Raw genomic sequence first — 20,161 nt, forward strand, 5'->3', positions numbered from 1 at the left:
GCGTTGGTAAATGCTTTATGGGCAGATAGAATCACAAAGAAAGCTTCAATCGGCACTTCTCCCTTTAATTTAGTTTATGGGAAAGAAGTGGTTCTTCCAACTCACTTAGTCATTCCCTCTTTGTCTTTAGTGCAACACATCGATGAAGTACCCACTTCCTCTTTACAACTGAGACAAATGGAGATAATCAAACTAGAAGAATGCCGAGAACAAGCTAAGAAAACCCATGCTCATCACCAAGCGCTAATAAAATCCTCTTTTGACTCAAGCATCATAACCAGAAAGAACTTTCAGATGGGAGATTTAGTTTTGAAATGGGATAAGGCTCATGAAGAAAAGGGAAAACATACGAAATTTCAGAAGCTGTCGCTTGGTCCTTTTCAGATTGTAGAAGTCATAGGCCCATCGACGTTTGTGTTGTAGGATTTGGCAGGTAGAAGAGATTCTTTTCCTGTGAATGGACAGATTCTTAAAATGTATTTTCCATAAGAAGATCATTCTTCTATTTTTGTAGGATAGTTTTAGTTCGTTTTTATTTTTATTTTGTTTTTCTCTTTCTTATAAATAAAACCGGTTGTAAGCGATCATTGAAAAGGATTCATGAAAGAGCACACTAACTCTCTATCAGATTTTGATTTCACTTGTAAAAATAGCAAAACTTTTCGAAAAATCTGATTTTTATTATTGACAAATAGAGTTACCTTTAACCTGAATATGATATTAGTTTCAACCTCTCAAAAAACTTTGATGAAAGCAACCTTTGGTAAAAAATTGTTTTATTCCAGCACAATGAAAGGTATCATCAATAATAAAATAAATATTCTATGTAAAGCTGTTGCTTTCAAACTCTATTATTGTCGTCCAGACCTTTCTTAAGGAAAAACAATGACTTCCTCCCTGCTAAAGGAAACCACAGCATTCAGAGAAACAATCCGAGAAAACACTATATCTCAAAGAATAAGAGGTCTCATCACGAGCCGGCTTATCATGATCACAGATATTATAACTTGCTGACTTTGCCAATACTGTCTATCAAAACAGGGCAACGACTCAAGATTGTTGCAATCAAAAGACAAGGGGTCTCATCACGAGCCAGCTTGTTCAACAAAAGTGTAAATCAAGTGAATGACTGTGTCATAATTTGGACACCAAACCAAGACATTGTTCTTTAGAGAGTAAAAAAGGAAAAAGTGTCAAAAAGGATTTTTCTCTGAAATGTTGTAAATAACCTCAAGCAGGAAAAAGGATCATTACTGGATAACATGGTAACCCTGTCGAGGCTATGGACGCTTGCGGGCAGCAGAGGCTCTACCTACGACAAATGAGCATATTTTAAAGCCAGTACGCAGAGAAGACCTTATTTTATCTTTAAAAAGGATCGAGTAATATCTGGTATGAATGCAAGAACTAAGCCTAAGGAAGCAGACAAATTGAATAAAAGAAAGGTTGAGACAAAGTATCATTGACAGGATAAGGGGTAATCTACTCTATCTGTCCATAACAAAATTTAGACATATGAAAATTTTTCTGTTTCGGAAGTGGAAATGTCAATAGAAAAGAAGAGATAACTGGTTCTTCACAGTGAATCGCCATTGTTGTGGTCACCAACAACCCCCCTCTTTGTTTGGTATTAGCAATAACATCAAGCAAAGGGGGGCCCTTAACAAAAAATCCCAAAAATATTTTTATCGAAATTTTTGTATTTAACTCCCTAAAAGCTATATCGCATCGCAACGAGAGAGTGAAGCGTTTCATTATGCGCATGAATAAGCTGCAAAGAAGTGATGCGACATTCATCGCATCGCATATTTTGAAGGCGCCCTTAAAAGAAAGTCTAAAGGAATCGCCGACGGCTGATATGCGACGTCGCATATCGCAACGTCGCAAAAGCTGCACACATTGATCAAATGAAAATTGCGATATTGCGATCTGCGATTTTGCGATTTGCGATCTGCGATGAATGAGACTATCAAATTGCTGCGATGCGAATCGCAGAAAACCACTCATCGCAAAGTTTCTTCGGCATGATCTGTAAACCCAAAATGGAGCGCGCACCTTAAGGGAAATTAATGATTGCACGCCTGAGTATCCAAAGATGATCATGTTGCATTTTTTCGAAGAGTCAAGTCATTATGAGTGTCATGATTATGCATTAATTAGAACTTAAAGCTTTCGTGTCAATCTTCTCGTCAAGTCTCTTTTCTTTTGCGTGAACTGTAAGGCAGCAACTAATATAAATCTATATGCAGGAAACATCCAAGGAAAAGGGGAAAGCACCAATACTAGAAGAACAGAGAGGAGATGCCTTCGCAAATGGATGCCGCATGCAGTAGGGCCGCGAATTCCAGAGTATCACTCAACAGACACTGATGAAAATAGACTATCCAAGACTCAGAGTCAAAGGCGCACAAAAGCAGCATGTTTGCAAAAGATCCTGAAGCTCAGATTGGATGCAGCAAAAAAAAAAACGCTGAAGAGGGAGGACGCTCAAGAAAAGCCTGGAACAAAGAATGGAAGATTTTCCAGGCAACGAAATCCCTAACTCATTGAGTCATTCGCACGGCTGGAAACCGAAATAGCAACAACACAATCAGTTTGAAAGAAATCTTGGTTATACTAAGTATACACACAACAAATACACCCAGCCAGAGGAAGATTTTCAAAAAATATCTTCTAGTTTGTCAGAAAGAGGTGCCAGCTTTTGTTATTTCTACTTTTATCGCTCGAGCAAAGGAAAAAGACAACCAGCCGACTCTTTCCAGGCGAACCTTGCATTGCTTACAACACTAAGGAGCAGATAAAGAAATGGTTAGAAACTAGATTCAATTTTTAGAAATAAATTTGTTTTAGTAAAAGGGCGTTCATTTGAAGCCGTTTCCTAAATTTGTGTAATTAAGATTAGTTAGTTAGTAGTATTTAACCCTTCTCATGGCATTTGGAGAAGGGTCCGGAAATTTGTCAAAAAAGTTGTCCTCAGAACATGCACTTTTGCACCCTCGGAGGGGGTTTTTGATGAATGGATGGATCGAGGTTTATTTATGTTTGCATTTTAATGTCTGCTACTGATGTTGCACTTCTGTACTCTTAGTATATGTTAGAAGTAAGTAGAGATAAATCGTTATTGCTTGATGTTTGTGAGTAAAAATCAGTCATAAATGGTACTTTTATCTCTTGATTAATTTCTGCTCATATTCTTAGAGTGATATACAGCTGAGTTGTTTATATGTTAATGTATGAATGGGTGGGTTACCATTTGGCACTTTTGTACGGTGGAGTCATTTGTTTGTGCTTGACATATGAATAACTGGTTATGTGATATGCTATTCACAACTATTTTGTCTAACTTCTTATGCAGAATGGTTTATCTTAATTGATTTATATTCTTATGATAGTTGAATGATCTTTATTACCAGTTGTTGTATGAAATCTTTTTAGATCGCATAATGAAAGAATTTTACCATGGGTTAGTATAGATTAGATGTGTTGTTTTTGTTAGATTACAGTAGCATAGAGTCATTTTAGAGTCTAGAATTAAATTAGCTTAAAATTACCTTTAGATTAGCATCATCAAAATCTACACACACACACACACACACACACATATTTTAGATTGGGAAGTTGGTCCCATTATCCCCAGTCGGACCCGCTACGCCAAATGGGCAAGGAGCCACCAACCAGGTTCCCGACCGGGTGGGTATCCCCCTTGTTGTTGACCCGATTTCGGGGCCCTCAACAGCTTGTTACAAAGGTATTCTATCGGCAGACCTTATGAGTAGGAGCTCATAATTTTTTTCTTTCCTTGGAAGCCTGATGTAGGTGCATAGATGGAGAACAAAATTTGATGAAGACAGAACAAAAACATGCCAATGTGATCGGACAGTCACATGGTAAACTTGGGGGGGAAATCATTGTTTAGAAAATTTTGAATGTTTAATTTAGGAGAAGATTTTATTTATGTTTAATAAGTGAAGGAGGTATTTTCTATTGTAAATATGGTTTTTTAGTTTCCTTTGTTTTGTAGAGAAGATGAAATGATTCATCTCTTATGATTCATGGTTTTCCCATGTTAATTTTTATTTTTTAAAGAGCATGAGTGTCTAGAAGAGAAAAAAGAAGAGAGGAGAAGAGAAGGCTCATTGTTTTCCTTTGTGAACTTACAATTATGCAGGTCGCAATTGTTTTTCTTTCCATTTGTGTGAACATGAAAGTGTTTATTTTCTGTGTGAATGGCGAAATTGAATGACCAATGGGACTGTAAGTTAATGTGATTTTTAATTGAATCAATTCCCAACTTTGATGAAAATCGTTGTCTACTTATAAAATGTGGCTAATCATAATTCTATTCCTATGCGTTGTTTAGTTATGAAATTCTATTCTTATTACATCAAATTACATTAAGAATCTGACCATTGAAGCCTTGGTCATTGTCATTGGTTTATGTATTTTGTTTATCCTTATTGAAATGGTCTCACAACCCATAGAGGAATGTGCCATAGTGCTTACAAATGGAAACTTAAGGTATTCATAGTGAACTAAGTATTGAGATAGAATACCTTTGTTTCGAATGTTTTCATAACTGTTAGATTGGATTTCTGACCATTAGCTTTGAGCTAGCGTGCAATCCTTGAGGAAGAAAGGTGATTAGGATCATTCCTTGTGCTGAGAAGTGAGTCAAGGCCTTGGAAAGATGATTTAATAGAGAGCCAAGTCATTTCATCTTCCCTAAAACCATAACACGTAATTTTAACAGGCGCTACAAAATGATTTCATAGTGATGAAACAATGAATTGGAAAATAAGCGATATGAAATAATTTTAGAGTGGCTACACATAATTTTTTTTTGAACTGTCTCTTGGTTTCTAGTTCATGTTTTTTCCTACTTCTTTCACTAGCAAGAGGGAAGAGAGAGAGAGAGAGAGATAATGGGAGAGGGAAGGAGAGATGGATCCGACCTAGATATGGCATGTGTGTATATAAAAATCAACCTATATCCAACTTAAACTCAAATCTGTCAAGCGTCGAGAGGGATCAAATATTTTGAGGTGCAAACCTTTCCTCAATTTTTCACTCAAAAATGTATTTTTCACCTCAAGAGATTTGATTCCTCTTGGCGCTTGATACATCCAGGTTTAAGATGGATCTAAGCTAGATTAAAATAATGAATTAAACATATTCTTTTTAAAATATAACAATTACATATTAACTTAGATAAATATAAATAATGATCATGATTAACATCTACTAAAACTCAAATGGTCTATCAAACCCTAATTGGTGATCAATTATGATAATATTATACAATTAATAAGGAAAATTTTGGCTTCATAGTTAAGTTGTTTCAAAATTTCAAAATACAACTAAATGTTATTATTAAAATTAAAAATCCAAAACTTTAGAGCTTGAGTGGGCCTAATGGTTAGGAGAATGTGTTTCCTCCTAAGAGTTCAAAGGTTCAAAACCATGGGGGTAGAGTATGGATACATTCGTAGACTTAGTAGTCAAATCTCTACGCGAGGTGGGTCCCTTGTCCCACAAACAAGGGGGTCTCATACACCAATTTAGTGTATGACTTGCCGTCACCTAAAAATTGTATAATAATAATAATATATTAAAATTTTCCTATTGTATTTGATTTTTATTTTTAAATATATAAATTAAAAATAACATAAAATATATAAATATATTTTAAAATAAATTTCAACTTAATTATTAAATTCTCACAATTTCATATCCTTAATAGATTGAAGTTCCAACAATAAACCCTTATAAGTTCTAAAGTAATAAGATTTAGTAATATATATAAATTTATTTAAATTAAATAAAATGTTATTGGTTTGTTATGAATGATAATTTTTTTCAATTTAATATAATCTTATAATTATATAAATCAAATAGTCTAGATGATCGTTAAGTGTTTGTAAGTATCAAAATATTTATCTATTAAAACATTTCACATTATTAAGATTAAAAAAATCTATACAAATTAACTAAATTAGAAATTTATTTTAAATAATAAATATTATTATTAATATTAATGAGAAAAATATAATAATATATAAATTGACTTAGTTACCGGAGAATCCACAGTAAAAACCATTTTTCGTCAACGTTTCAAATCCCAACTGGGATCCATCATCAGGACTTCATGAATGCTTGATAGAAGAAGAGCTCAATTGAGGGATTAAATAGTAATGAGGAAATTAGGTTTTGGGTTGAGATGAATGTCAGCCTTGTTTCAATATTATTATTAAGTCCCAATGATGGATCCTAGTTGGGATTTGAAACATTGACGAAAAATGGTTTTTACTGTGGATTCTCCGGTAAGTAAGTCAGAAGATATAAACCACAGATGTCTTAAATCCAATATATAAATTCAACACACATGTTAAAAATATATATCAAGATTCTTAATAATGGAGATTCAACCCCATTTTACTAAGGAGGTTCTTAACTTATAAATAAGCTTTGTTACAATGGGCGAGTTACTCATACCACATGTCTAAAAAACCATAATTCATATTCATATGACACATATTTATATGATTTTTTTTTCAGTTCATTTACTTAATTAAAATGGTAAAACAAACAACTTCCCCCTCGCCCTCCAAGGACCAGGCTGGACAATCTAATGTCCATTACTTCTGGTGATTAAACATGGTCTCAAGTGTTGTTATGGTTCTGTTTGTATTTTCATGTTTTTGGCCTGTTAAGCTTTGGACTTCTCCCTAAGTTTTTCTATTGTTTCTTTGCCATATGGTGATAACTTTAGTCAACAAACCTGTTCGGGTGAAACTACTTATATTTTGAGAACTACGTACTTTCCTTTTGATGAATGACTAGAAACTCTATTTACAAAAAGAAATGGTAAAACAAATATAATTATTTTTAAGGAATATCCTAGAATAATATTGTGTGGAGGTTAAATTTTTCCTTCTTATTCCAAAACTCCAAGTATGCCACACTCCTCCAAGAGTTCTCCAAGAAAACTCTAAGTGTCCATGAGTATGAGAGAGAGAGAGATAATAGAAGAGAGATCCACCAAAACCTGTCAAAATCTTGCCCGTTGATCCTTAGAATCCTTTTTATCAATGAGGCCTATATTTTCTTTAATTTCCATTATTTTCCTTCATTTTCGTCCTTAATTGTAACTTGTGACCTTTGACCTCCCTTTTCTCCTAATTTCCATGTTTTCATAAAGATATTGCCAATTAATGCCTCATGCCTTTCTAAAGCCTTTATCATTTCTTCTTCAAATTTCCTTAGCCATAATAACCGAAATGAACACCCACTAGGATGTTTTTCCCACCATTCAACTTGGAATATGTGTCCCATGACCATGTTCTTATATATTAATAGATGATTTGTTAACTAGGGATGTTACAAAACCCTCCCCCTTGGGGGAGCATTGTCCTCGTTGTTCATATACACCAATAACCAACAAGACTGTTGAAAAAAAAATATACTACTCATGGAGCTTTATAATACAAGTCGTTGTAGTATTTACAATGACCATTGCAGAAACATGACAATCATAATGTTTACTAGAGCTTTATAACATAGCTCATTAAAATATTTACAATAACGACATATACGCATACACATATACGTATTTTCTTCAACAAAGAAATAACCATACTGTCTATGGAGCTTTATAAATCCATCTCAATACGGTATTTACAATAATACACACATATACACATATGCAAATTTTCTCAACCAGCAAATAAAAAGATATGATGTCTGCATCTGCAACAAGGGAATCCAGAGGCTCACACTTCCACCCTCAAAGTAATACCATGATTCACCTCCTTTCGAGGTAGTCCAAAATATAGTTTCAAAGTCAAATATTCATCCAATGTCTAGCGCTATAATATTGTGCCAATTGTCCTCTCAGTGGATAGTCACCAACTCATTGTTCCAGGGCACACTCCCTATGTGCATTTGATTCCATCTGACAATTCTAATGACCAATACAAATTCATCCCTAGTCTTCCCTTCTCTGTTACAGAGTCCCTCAGGAAATCACGTCACCCACTTTCGTGTAGTTACTCACCTTCAAAGTTCCACTAACACCCCCAACCCGAGAAGTCCATCCCTTGGCAAGGCTTCCTCACATCGGAAGATACAAAACCAAAGCATATCCCAACCTTAAAACCATCGTAATAGTCATATCATGCTCATTTAAATCGATGGACACTATTAGGTACGAGTGTCCCACAATGGCCTTACTCCTGAATATTGTATCAACATACTGCTGCATGTTTCAACTCCTTTTGTTTTTTTTTCTAATTCCTATAGCCAGTTTAAATAATCCAATCGAGCATTTTCATGCATTCTTGTACCAATCACATAACTTGCATTAGATTCAAAATACATTGGAAATAACTTCAAATCATACCTCATTGGTGGCTCATCAATAAGGTATACTTGCAATTATACTCTCAAGTCAAACTGGCATCTTTGACCAAATCATCATCTATGAAAATATCACATCAGGTTAGCTCAAAAGACAACCATCATAGATAAAATCATAAATCACATGTAACCATGATAAACTAGAATCATAGATCACATGTAATAATCATAGACCATAATCACAAATATTATGCATAATAAAACTGAAATAAAATACTGCTACTTATTCGTTAATCAATCCTTAGCTTCTACCTTTGTCCTTTCTGTATTCGCATTGGATCGGTTTCCACACCCAAAAAACACCCATTGCCTTCTCTTCAACCATGTACATATACACATAGTATGCATCACACACATAAAACCACACATGACATACAAAACCATGCAATACATGGACCTACACCTGACATACAACACATACACCTACACCCAGTGTAAAACACAACACAATACATATGCCTACATCTGGGGCACACCACAAAACAATACATATACCTACACCCTATGTACAACATCAAACAATACATGCACCTACACCCAGTGTACACCACCACACAATACATACACATACACCGAGTACATCATAACGAATATACATGCCACAATACCATGACTACATATTGCACATACATAGTACCACATGAATGCGACACAACATGTACGACATACACACAATACCACATGTACACTAGTACCATATGTACAACACAAACACACTGCCACCTGTACAAAGCACCACATGAAAAATGTGTGCACAACATCACATGTACACGGCACCAATTGCACAATGTGAACACAATTCCATATGTACATCGTACCACCTGTACAATGTGTACACAATGCTAGATGTACACAACACAACATGCACGACATGTACACGAGACCACATGTACACAACACCATATGCATGATATATACATAGCACCTCCTACACATGACACCATATGTATAACATGTATACTACACCACATGTACAATCATGCACAGAACACCATATCTACATAGTACCAAATGTACAACATGCACACAACACCATATGTACATAGCACTGCATATACGACATGTACATATCACCTTGTGTACACGCAATTGCATATGCAACATGCACACAACACTGCATGCCCATCATGCGCACAGTACAATATGTACATAACACCACATATCCAACATGTACATAACACCATCTATACCTAGTACTACATATGCAATATTCACACAACACTATCTATACCACCTTGTAGATAACATTGCATAAACAAAATGCACACACACTATATATACACAACACCTTATGCGCACAAGATCACGTATGCAAAAAAATAGTACCATACATCCAAAATCACACGACCAATCAACCTTACTTCTAGTGTCTTATCCATGCTTGTCCTAGCATTCCGCGGACCACACTGCGTTCATTTCACTCATGTATCTCTCAGCATTAGCCTGTCCATAACATCAACATAGACATAGTATCATCACATAATATCAATTAATGTCCACATGATATTGACCTTAGAGATATGTTAAGCTACTCTTCCCATTTGATTCCTCGTAAGATGGGGAACCTCTTCATGTTGTTCACCTACATAAGTAATCATTCTTCCACAAGAATGATCCTTGATAACCCTATCAGAGAGTGACAAAGATACATAGATACATGCATATATATAAACATTATCATAAACAATCATGATATTGTCAGACAATACATGTAAACATATATACATATAAACATCTTTGTAAAATAATAATGATCTAGTCAGACAACAACATATATACATACATATGTACATATAAACATTAGCATAAAACAATCATGATCCATGATGACCTTGTCAAACAGGACATACATACATACATGTATACATATATAGACATTAACATAATCTTGATGAAAAAATAATTACTAGATATCATAAGGTCAAGGTTTAGAGTACTCCCTTTATCCATGCACATCATGCATAATATTGAGAAAAATCATTCCCAACATAGCCAAGGCATTGGATGCCCCACATCCATTCAGGTTACCTCTCCTTTTAGTTTTCTAATGATTTTCCTATCACTGTCCATTTACCTCAAAGGACCCAACCAAATGTCATAACTTGACTTCAACTACCCTTATACATGCACTGAGCTTCAACCAGGTCTTAAGTCACTTGATGGTTATTGTACAACTCTCCCCGAACACCATTAAATTTCCTCAAAAAACAATTCACAAGACTAAGAGAATAAAACAAATATGAGAAACAAACAAAAAGAAAACCATGAAAACCAATAACAACACAACACCACAACAAAGCGGGAAGGCCTTGCATCAGACATAAACAAAACTTCCAATCAAGCACAACAAATCACCAAAATACCAAAAGCACAAGACTAACAAGAGACTCCATGACTCAATTTCCATGGTTCCTAGTGCTTCCAAGGGAAAGCTCCACTTGATCCTTCTTCAAGATTTCATGGAAACCTCTTTTCCATGAAATCCCTTGCATCACACTACATAAACAAACATAAAAATACATTGGTTACCTTACCTTGTTTTGTCAAGCAAGTTGTTTCCAATTGAACACATCAATGCCATATCTCAAGGGACTCCAATTCCCTTGAAAAATCCACTTGTAACTAGAGACTAGCTAATATACCTATTAAGTACATTTCCATGAATATATCACATATCCACCTAATTTCAGACAAAATCAAGGTTAAGAAGTCTTCTTGTGTGCAAAGCACTTATTTGTTTGGAATTAGGGATTCCAAACATAACCAAAGGAATTATTTCCCAATTCCGTTCTTTTACCCTTTTTAGTTGTTGGAATCGAGGCTTACTATGTGTTGTCACATCACCCAACTGTTAGTTATATAAACACATCAAGTGTGTCCTTGTCATCCTAATACCAAGCATTTTTCTTGCAACTCTTCACACATGTCAACCAGACATTCCAAATATCAAGAAAATCATATCTATCACTTTGAAATCAACCTTTACCAAGACTAACAATCATGTCGTAATCCATAGTCCACCCATATTCATTAGACATAATGCTACAACCATCACCTACTTACACTCAAGTACACATCACCTGTCTCAACACATATGTGTTAGTACAATCATTTTAAAAGAAGATCATTTGAGCACATACTCATATGATGCAATTCATCATACATTCAAGCAACTTGCAAATATACCATGTTAAATAAATCAACTAGATGACATAAAAGACACCAAACACTCAAACACTAGATAGAAGACATAATCAAACATTCAATTACAAGCTACAAAACATAAGTAAGCTCATACCTTGATGTATCTCAGGGGAGGATACCTTTTCTACATAGTTAATCTAGTTTAGCATGATATAACTTCACAACATATCAACTCAACCATAAATACGGTCATGATATACATAATAGTCACTAGCTAACATGTTCACATCATAATCTCATAAACATTTGTTGTACATGAACAAAAATCACGTATGCACGATCATTCTAGATTAGTATGACATAATATCACAACATATTAACTCATACCCCAATATCATAACCCTAACCATTTGCATAGACCAATCCAAATTAGTATGATAGATGTAACATCGAGATCCTAATGCTATAACTGTTGGAAATACTGAGAGGGGGGGTGAATCAATATTTCTTTTTCCCACTATTGTTTCACCAGTTAAAACATATATATTCAGAACACATGATGAATAGAAAGAATAAATGCTTTTATTAATATAAATTGTGCAGCAAAATAGATACAATATATAGATGGTTACAATCAATTGCCAAGCTCCAACTTGGAATTTGGTGAGGCTCCAACCTCCAGAGCACCAACTCTATTTTTCCAAGACACCAATCTTGGTCTTAGGAGCACCAACTCCCAAGGACTTCAATCCTTCCTACTTCTGAGGCATCAACCACAAGGACTCTAATCCTACTTACTTCTGAGGTACCAGCCCGAAGGACTCCTATCCTTCTTGCTTTTGAGGCACCAACCCCAAGGACTCCTATCCTTCTTGCTTGTCAAGATTCATTTGATAGTAATGTTCTGCTCTCAGAACTCTTCTCTGTTGAGTTATGTCTATTTACAGCTTCACTATAGTCTCCAAACTATAGTATCAATGACAACCAGTATTCTTATGAATGATTCTTTACAACTCTGCACACTGCCCACGCATAGTCTCCAATAGCCTTCATGCTCTCTAATAATGTCTTCACATAGCTCTAGTCAGTCTATTGTTAGCTGCACTAGGCTCTGCATAAAGCACAACTTCTCGTTCAAGCTTATGTTCTCTACTAGCTACTTCTCCCCTTCGACTGTTTGCTGCCTTGTTAGCCCTGCGGTCCTCTTTCTGTTATTCTAGACCTATTTCTATTCTGTTGTTTTCTCAATTTCTTCAACAATGTTCAATAGCTGTAGCAGCCTTCACCAGTGTTCACTAGCAACTTCATACAATGCTTAACTACCTCTGCTGCTTCTGCTACCTCATATTCTAGTTCTTCGGAACACCAATAGCCCCCATAGTCCTTTATTTTTACTGTTTTATGCATTCTCGTGCCTCTGTCCATTCATTTCCTCTTACAACACCTCTTAGACTTCCTCAACGCTCGTTGTCATTTCCTGTGTGCTCGCTTGCTTCTTCAAATTCCCATATTTTAGTTTCCTCTGTCTATTCATGCTCACAGGACACGTTGAATCAATGGCCAGGTCCAAACAATCCATGGAGAACCCATCTTCCTGGTTAAAACTATAACAACGCTCCTTTCGACAATGATAGCAGGCATACACAGAGATTTATGGCGTAACGAACATGCCATGTCCTATCGCAATCACAACTGGCATTACTTCAGCCTCCTGAACTATCAGGACCGTTCCTTAATGTATTTTTTCCTCAAAAACCTAGCGCATGGCAAATATCAAATACACAGGGAATATGATAAAAACAGTCAAGAGACTAAGGGGCAGACTTCAATATTAATTCACCCGCAACTATTCCTGTATCAGGTCCGCAACTTAAATCGCAATCGGCAATTCGTGAGGTCCTTTATATATCAGCACCCATGACTCTGTTTTCTCCTCTCATCTCCATCTGCCCCTTTGGTGGCTCTATTTTGGCATATATATATATATATATATATATATATATATATATATATATATATATATATATGGCTCCTCTGTTTGCTCCTCTTCTTTGGCATATATATGGCATATATATTATATATATGTGTGGCTCCTCTTGTAGCTCCTCTTGCCCCAATGTGGCTCCTCTAGCTTGGCGGTGTCATTCAAATACCTCCTTGCATATATGAATGCCTCTCTTGCTCTAATATCCTGTGATATGCTTTGATCTGCCTCCTTAGGTAACTCCTCTTTGCTTATGGCTTGGCTATCTTGATGACCTTACTCCTGTCTCTTCATGAATCTGCTTTGCATCCCCTTAGCTTCATGTCATCCTCTAGTATCCAGAATATTGCCATTTTGACATCAATGACAACCTAGATCAATAATAACCCTAATCATCAAGTTAACTAACATATAACAACAATAGTTTAATGTATAACATGATAACCAACAACATATAACCTAATCATCAAGCTAACTATCATATAACAACAACAAATTAACCTATAACATATTAATCAACAACATATAACATAATCATCAATTGATCTAAGATAAAACAACAATAGTAATCCATATAACCACATGTTACTATCATTCATGATTATCTGACACAGGTGTATATGACTACACTAATCAACTAAAATCTAACATGTATATAACCATATCATCAATAGAATGAAAGGAATACACATAACCATAATGCATATAACAATCCTTAACCTACATATCTACATGCCCAACATACAACATGTAGGACAACATTCTCTTGCCTCGAGGTCCAATGTTGCGACTTCACTTTGATGATTTGCATCTCCTGCTCTATCTCATCCAACCCATTATCATCATAGAAACCAACAACATCATGATGATCTAATTGCATACAATGAGCTCATTCACAACAACCTTCACCATGACAATGCATGCATAACAACATATATACACTGACATGTGTAACAAATGCATATACAAATGACATGCATTAATGACTAACACATCCCAAAAACAACATCATCAGCTTCTACATGGAAACCTCACTACAACCATGATTAGCACCATGCATATCCAACATGCACATGGACTGCAAGAATAAGAAGCACATATACAACTAACATGAGTGCATGACTAACACACCACCCATCTAATCTAAGGGGTGAACCATGCTCTGATACCACTCTATAACACCCTTGTCCCACATCTACCCAAGTAACTGGCCAATCGGGATAAAAATTTGAGCACAAGTTACTATGATATGATTCAACCTCCTAAGTCATGTTAAGGAAGTGGAACTGATGGAAACATGCCATACAGACCTTCAACATCAGTAATAGGACCTCTAGGAACCATCCAAACCTTTTAGCTAACTAGCACTTGGGTGCCACTAATTTTTTATGCTATTAAACCTCAAGACATACCCATGCTATGGGCATGCCAATGTTCATAGATCTCTCGATGCTCCCACAAGCTTGCATGCCTCTGTCTAGTGACTATTTCCAGCAGACTTGCGCCAAATTCTGGGCAATTTAAGGTACTTTTCAAGCCTAGAATTTTGTCCACTGCCTAGAATTTTCTCTAACTTCAAAAATCCATTAAACACATAATGAAAAGACTAATAAACCAAAAAATAACTCTAGGAATAGGCCCGACCATCCCCAGTTGTGACTAAAAATCTATCAAACACTTGGCATGAGTGAAATATACAGGTTTAAATAATAGATCTAATCATAGGGTTCTTATACTTATCTCAGAATGAATAAGAATCATTGCTCCCTTACATAATTAGCTGTAGTACCATCTATTCGGTCATAGATACATTGTTTACTCATTTACAAATAGATACATGAAGATATCCATACCTAGCCACTGTCATAATACATATTCGTAACCAGCATAATAACAACAGAAATACCAAGAAACAACAACCATTTAATACACATATAAGCTAGTATAATACTCATGAGATAACAATGACAAATAACCTCATATTAATGATGCAAAAGACAACCCTTAATGAGAGTACCACTAATGAGCCTTGGTATTGCAACAAGAATGCTGCAACTCCTAAGGCTACCAACTTTATTTATCATCTTGGGGTTCGTATAAACTTAAGAGGTATCAACACTATATGTGCAAAATACAATGTGTCTTTCCTTTGATGTCATGATGTACTGGAGTGAATGTAAGGAAATAAAATCCTAAACTAATTTCATAAATGGAAATTTTAATTTGGAAAAGAGATTAATCCCAAGCAAGAACAACAAAAGAAATCTTAAGAGCATAAATTCATATAAATAGGCATAATATAAATTATAAAAATCCATTTCCTAATTGGAGTTTATTCTTCCTCAACCATTTATTTAGATCCTAGGGTTAATGATTCAACCGTAAGGGACCAAAACTAATCTATTTGAGAAATATGGGCAAATATATACACACTAGAAGAGTACTACAACAAACTACATGATGTTACAAATTTACTAATGGAAGTTATAATTTATCGAATGACAAGGAAAATAAAATCCAAATTTTATGGGACATTTTTTTATTGACTAGGATGTATTAGGTCTCCATTCCAAGTGGAATCACTAAAAAATACCTTTTTTAACCCATGCTAAAAAATTGCAAAAATTACTAGTCTAATATATAGAAAATCGAGAAATAGTGAGCTAGTAAATCTATCAAATGCCTAACCTAATAAAGAGAAAATGAAATGGGGTAAATATTTTTATTAAACAGAATTTTTTTGTGATCAAATTCAAGTGTAATCAACTCGATTGAAACTCGTTTGCATGTTCTAAAAAATAGCAGAAATTTATTGTTATTTACCACAAGGGACTTCCATAAATCTAGATTTGGGAATAAGAAAACTAATCCAAGTAGCTCAATGATTACTATGACCTTCCAAAGTTATTCCAATGATGAAATGATGCTTGTGATCCTACAAAATAACTTACTTCAACCATTTAATCCAATCCTACAACAATAAATAATAAATGTAGAAATAGAAAAAAGACAAGAACAAGACATTCATGTGAATAAGAAGTGAAAAGAAGAAAAGTAAATGATACAAAACAGCTATGAGACTCCTAGGATGGCCAAGCCCAAGGAAGTTCAGAGTCCTATGAAAGAGACCAAGATTTATAAGCTGAACATGGCACCAATATTCATTATTTCCATCAATACAATTACATCCCTGCAAGAAATGAAAGTGGATCTACAAAAATACAAGTTCTCTCTACAAGAAGACTAATAAAAATCAATCCCTAGAGAAAAATTCGACTTGATACTTATACAAAATGATTAGTAATATTTCCCCATAAAAGGAGGAGGATTTCCCCACCAAAATCCCTTAATTATTGTATATGGTTCCCAATACTAGGAATCTGCATTAAATGACAAGGAACACATTCCTAGATTTTGTCAATCATTGGAGCTCCACAATTTGTGTAACTATTTCAGAATATCTTCTTGATTTAATATTTAATATGATCCTCCTGTAGTAAGAAGCAAGTCCCTAAATTATCTCCTCCTCCAAATCTTAATAATCCAATATTCTCACAATATTCCACAAAAATAAATAATATTAGGCACAATTATGAAATTATATATAAAACTTCCTAATGAACATATTAAAGTTAAAAATATAGTATCTAATGAAAAAGTAGAGGTTTAATGTGTTGAAGAATGGTTAGCCTGGCGTTAGTTTATGTATAATTTAGAGGCCCATCATACCTCCCTAGTGAAAGTGTTTCTCATCCTCTGGGCAACTTAGTGACCTCATTGTGCCTCATTCATAGCCCTAGTGGCTTCTCTCTTGTGCATTATTCATTCATTTCTTTTAAAATTCTTCGTTGTAAGTTCAGCAAGGACAAGGATAAGAATGTAGTTTTTCTTTTCGTGATCGTTTAACAATCTTACAAGCAAAAAAACATAACTTTCCTCTTTACAAGTGAACTTTGTTGGCTTGTAGATCCATTTCATTCATATCCTCTCCCTTGAAACCTTCATTCTATTTTCACTCATTGTTCCAAAATTGTTTGTTCATAGAAAAATCACAGTGTTTCTTACGACCATTAGCCTACCCTCTTCCCCTTATTCAAGATAGGTTCTTGAATACTTTTCAATTTGGCAAGGTCTTCCACATCCTTTTCCAACCTCCTGCTACCCTTTTCCACCATTTTGACACCTCTGAAACCTTCAAAATTCTTTTAGATGAGAACTAGGACATCCTGTTGTAATTCCTATAGTAACTACAGGAAACCCTGTAGTAATTCTTGCAGTAATTACATGAAACTCTAGCAGTATGTTTAAACCTATTTTGAGTAGAAATGATAATATGAGCCTATGATAGCCCCTCAACTTGACTTCCATGCCTTTCTCCCCTTTCTATAACATCTTTTAAGCCTTGGACAAAAGCTAGAAAGAGATTAAAGACCTCTTGGAAATCCTCTTTTCATCACTGCAGTTTGAGTTCTATTTTGATGGTGAATATATTCTTGCCTTTTTTTGCCTTCTTGTTCTCTTTTGTGACCTACATGATTTCCTAATGGCCTTGGAGTTCTCTGTTTTGATTAGATCTCTCTTAGGCACTACCATTTCTTTTTTTAGCACAATTTGTTCCTTTCTTCCTTCTTGTAGAAACATTTTGTCTTCCTGTAGCAGTCAGTCCTCCTCTTTCAGGGTCTTATAATTGTATGGGAGTGATGAGAAATGATGTATAAGGTTTGTAGGATGATGCTAGGGCTCAAAGGGAGTAGTGTAGGTTTGTGAAAATGGAGAGGATGTTCTCTATGTGTCTTTTCAAGAAATTTTCAGAGTAAGACAGTGTAGGGTTTTTTTCTGGAAAAATATTATTTTTTTTCTTATGAAATGGGAAGGATGAATGATGTATAGCTAGTGGATATGAAGTGGATAGACGGCTTGGAGTGCTGTGGTGGCTTGGCCTTTACAAAAATTTCTTCTTTTAACTGTTGTCCCCATTCCTCAAAATCATCACCCTTCCTAATTTGGCTTTTCCACATTGTATGAGTGAAGGAGTGAGCTGCAATTAACTAGTTGAAGGTGACCGAGCCTAAGGACCCATCCTTAGCTTATAACATCTCATCTCTCATGCATTGACAACAAATTTCTAACTATAATACGCTCAAGAGAAGAGGTCATGAATATTGAATACATGTACCTACGTGATGGTTGTTCGAGAGGCATGCATGCTGCTGCTGAGTTGATGATCAATCCATGGTCCTCTGGAGGCGATAATTTCCTTTTTTTGCTTGTGAACATCTCTTCATAGCTTAGTGATTCTCAACCTCTATCTTCGAGTTACCATGAGCAAGCTATCTTAGTCAAACCTAGCCTTCTTGGAGTGTTGGGCTTAGCCATGGGTTATGTTCAACTTCCCCACACTTTTCACAATTTTCTTACCCCTTACCAGCACTTCATTTCACCTTCCCCACCTTCCTATAGCCTTCAACTAGTTTCCTGTAGAAAACCATGACTTCATGTAATAGTTCCTGCAGTAACTACAACAAACCCTATAGAATCTTGTTTAAACCCATATCTCCCAAATGGTATACTGGATTGACCTGAAATTTTCTGAGCATGTTTTCATCATCCGTATGAACCTCCCCATAAAAAAATATTTGGCTAATGGATTCACGAATCTAGAGAAAAATTAAAAATGGTTGTAAGAGATGGAGGTCAGTTTCTCGAAAAATGTGCACTGTAATTTTATGCAATTTCTTGGGCATGTTACCATAATCCATATGCATATCCCCATGAATTATCTTTGCAAATGGATGCACGAATATGGATAAAATTTAAAAATGGTTGTAGGTGATGGAGTTCGATTTCTCAGAAACTATGCACTAGAATTTTCTAAAATTGCTTGGGCATGTTAATATCGTCCATATGCATCTCCCCCTAAAACATCTTTAGAAATGGATGCATGGTTTTCAAGATATGACAAAATTAATTTTCTTCTCTCTGTATTTTTGTTTCATGTAGTAACTATAGTATCTTTCTATAGTATTTTATGAAAACAAGGAAAATGAGTGGAAAAAGCTTCGGAATGATGAGTGGATGGTGGAAATAGATGAGGGTGATGGATTGGCATGGTCTTGGTCTTTCTCGAGCATCTGACCAAAGGAGGAGAAAGTACAAGTTTGACTTCCTTGGGCTAGGCTTTTGATGAATTTTTCCTTTGGTGACTAACTTGTTTTTATTGCTTGCAAAGGTTGTAGAACACCTATATTCATGAGAGAGAGATACATGGAGAAAAGATTTTTTATTTTTCCCTTTTTTTTTCTAAGCCAACTAGCTGCCTCAATGAGCTTTTTAACTAGTAGGTCTACCTAGGTGCCTCAAAGGAGGTTTTCACCTCGGATCTTTTATTTTTCTCTTTTTTCCAACCCATTGACCAACTCATTGGGTTTTTCAATCAATGAGCCAATCTAAGGCACCTCAAAGGAGGTTTTCACCTAAGATTTTTATTTTTTCTATTATTTTTCATTTTTTTTTCTACCCTACTCTACTTGAAAAACAAAATATCTTTCAAGTATAAGAATACTTCCAATGGAGCCATGTGCACATCAATATGACAGAAATGTATGCCTTGACATGTAT

Source organism: Pinus tabuliformis, chromosome 3_2, assembly GCF_031772625.1.
Source record: "Pinus tabuliformis cultivar Carrire ecotype Pingquan chromosome 3_2, CPIR1, whole genome shotgun sequence".
NCBI lineage: Eukaryota > Viridiplantae > Streptophyta > Pinopsida > Pinales > Pinaceae > Pinus > Pinus tabuliformis.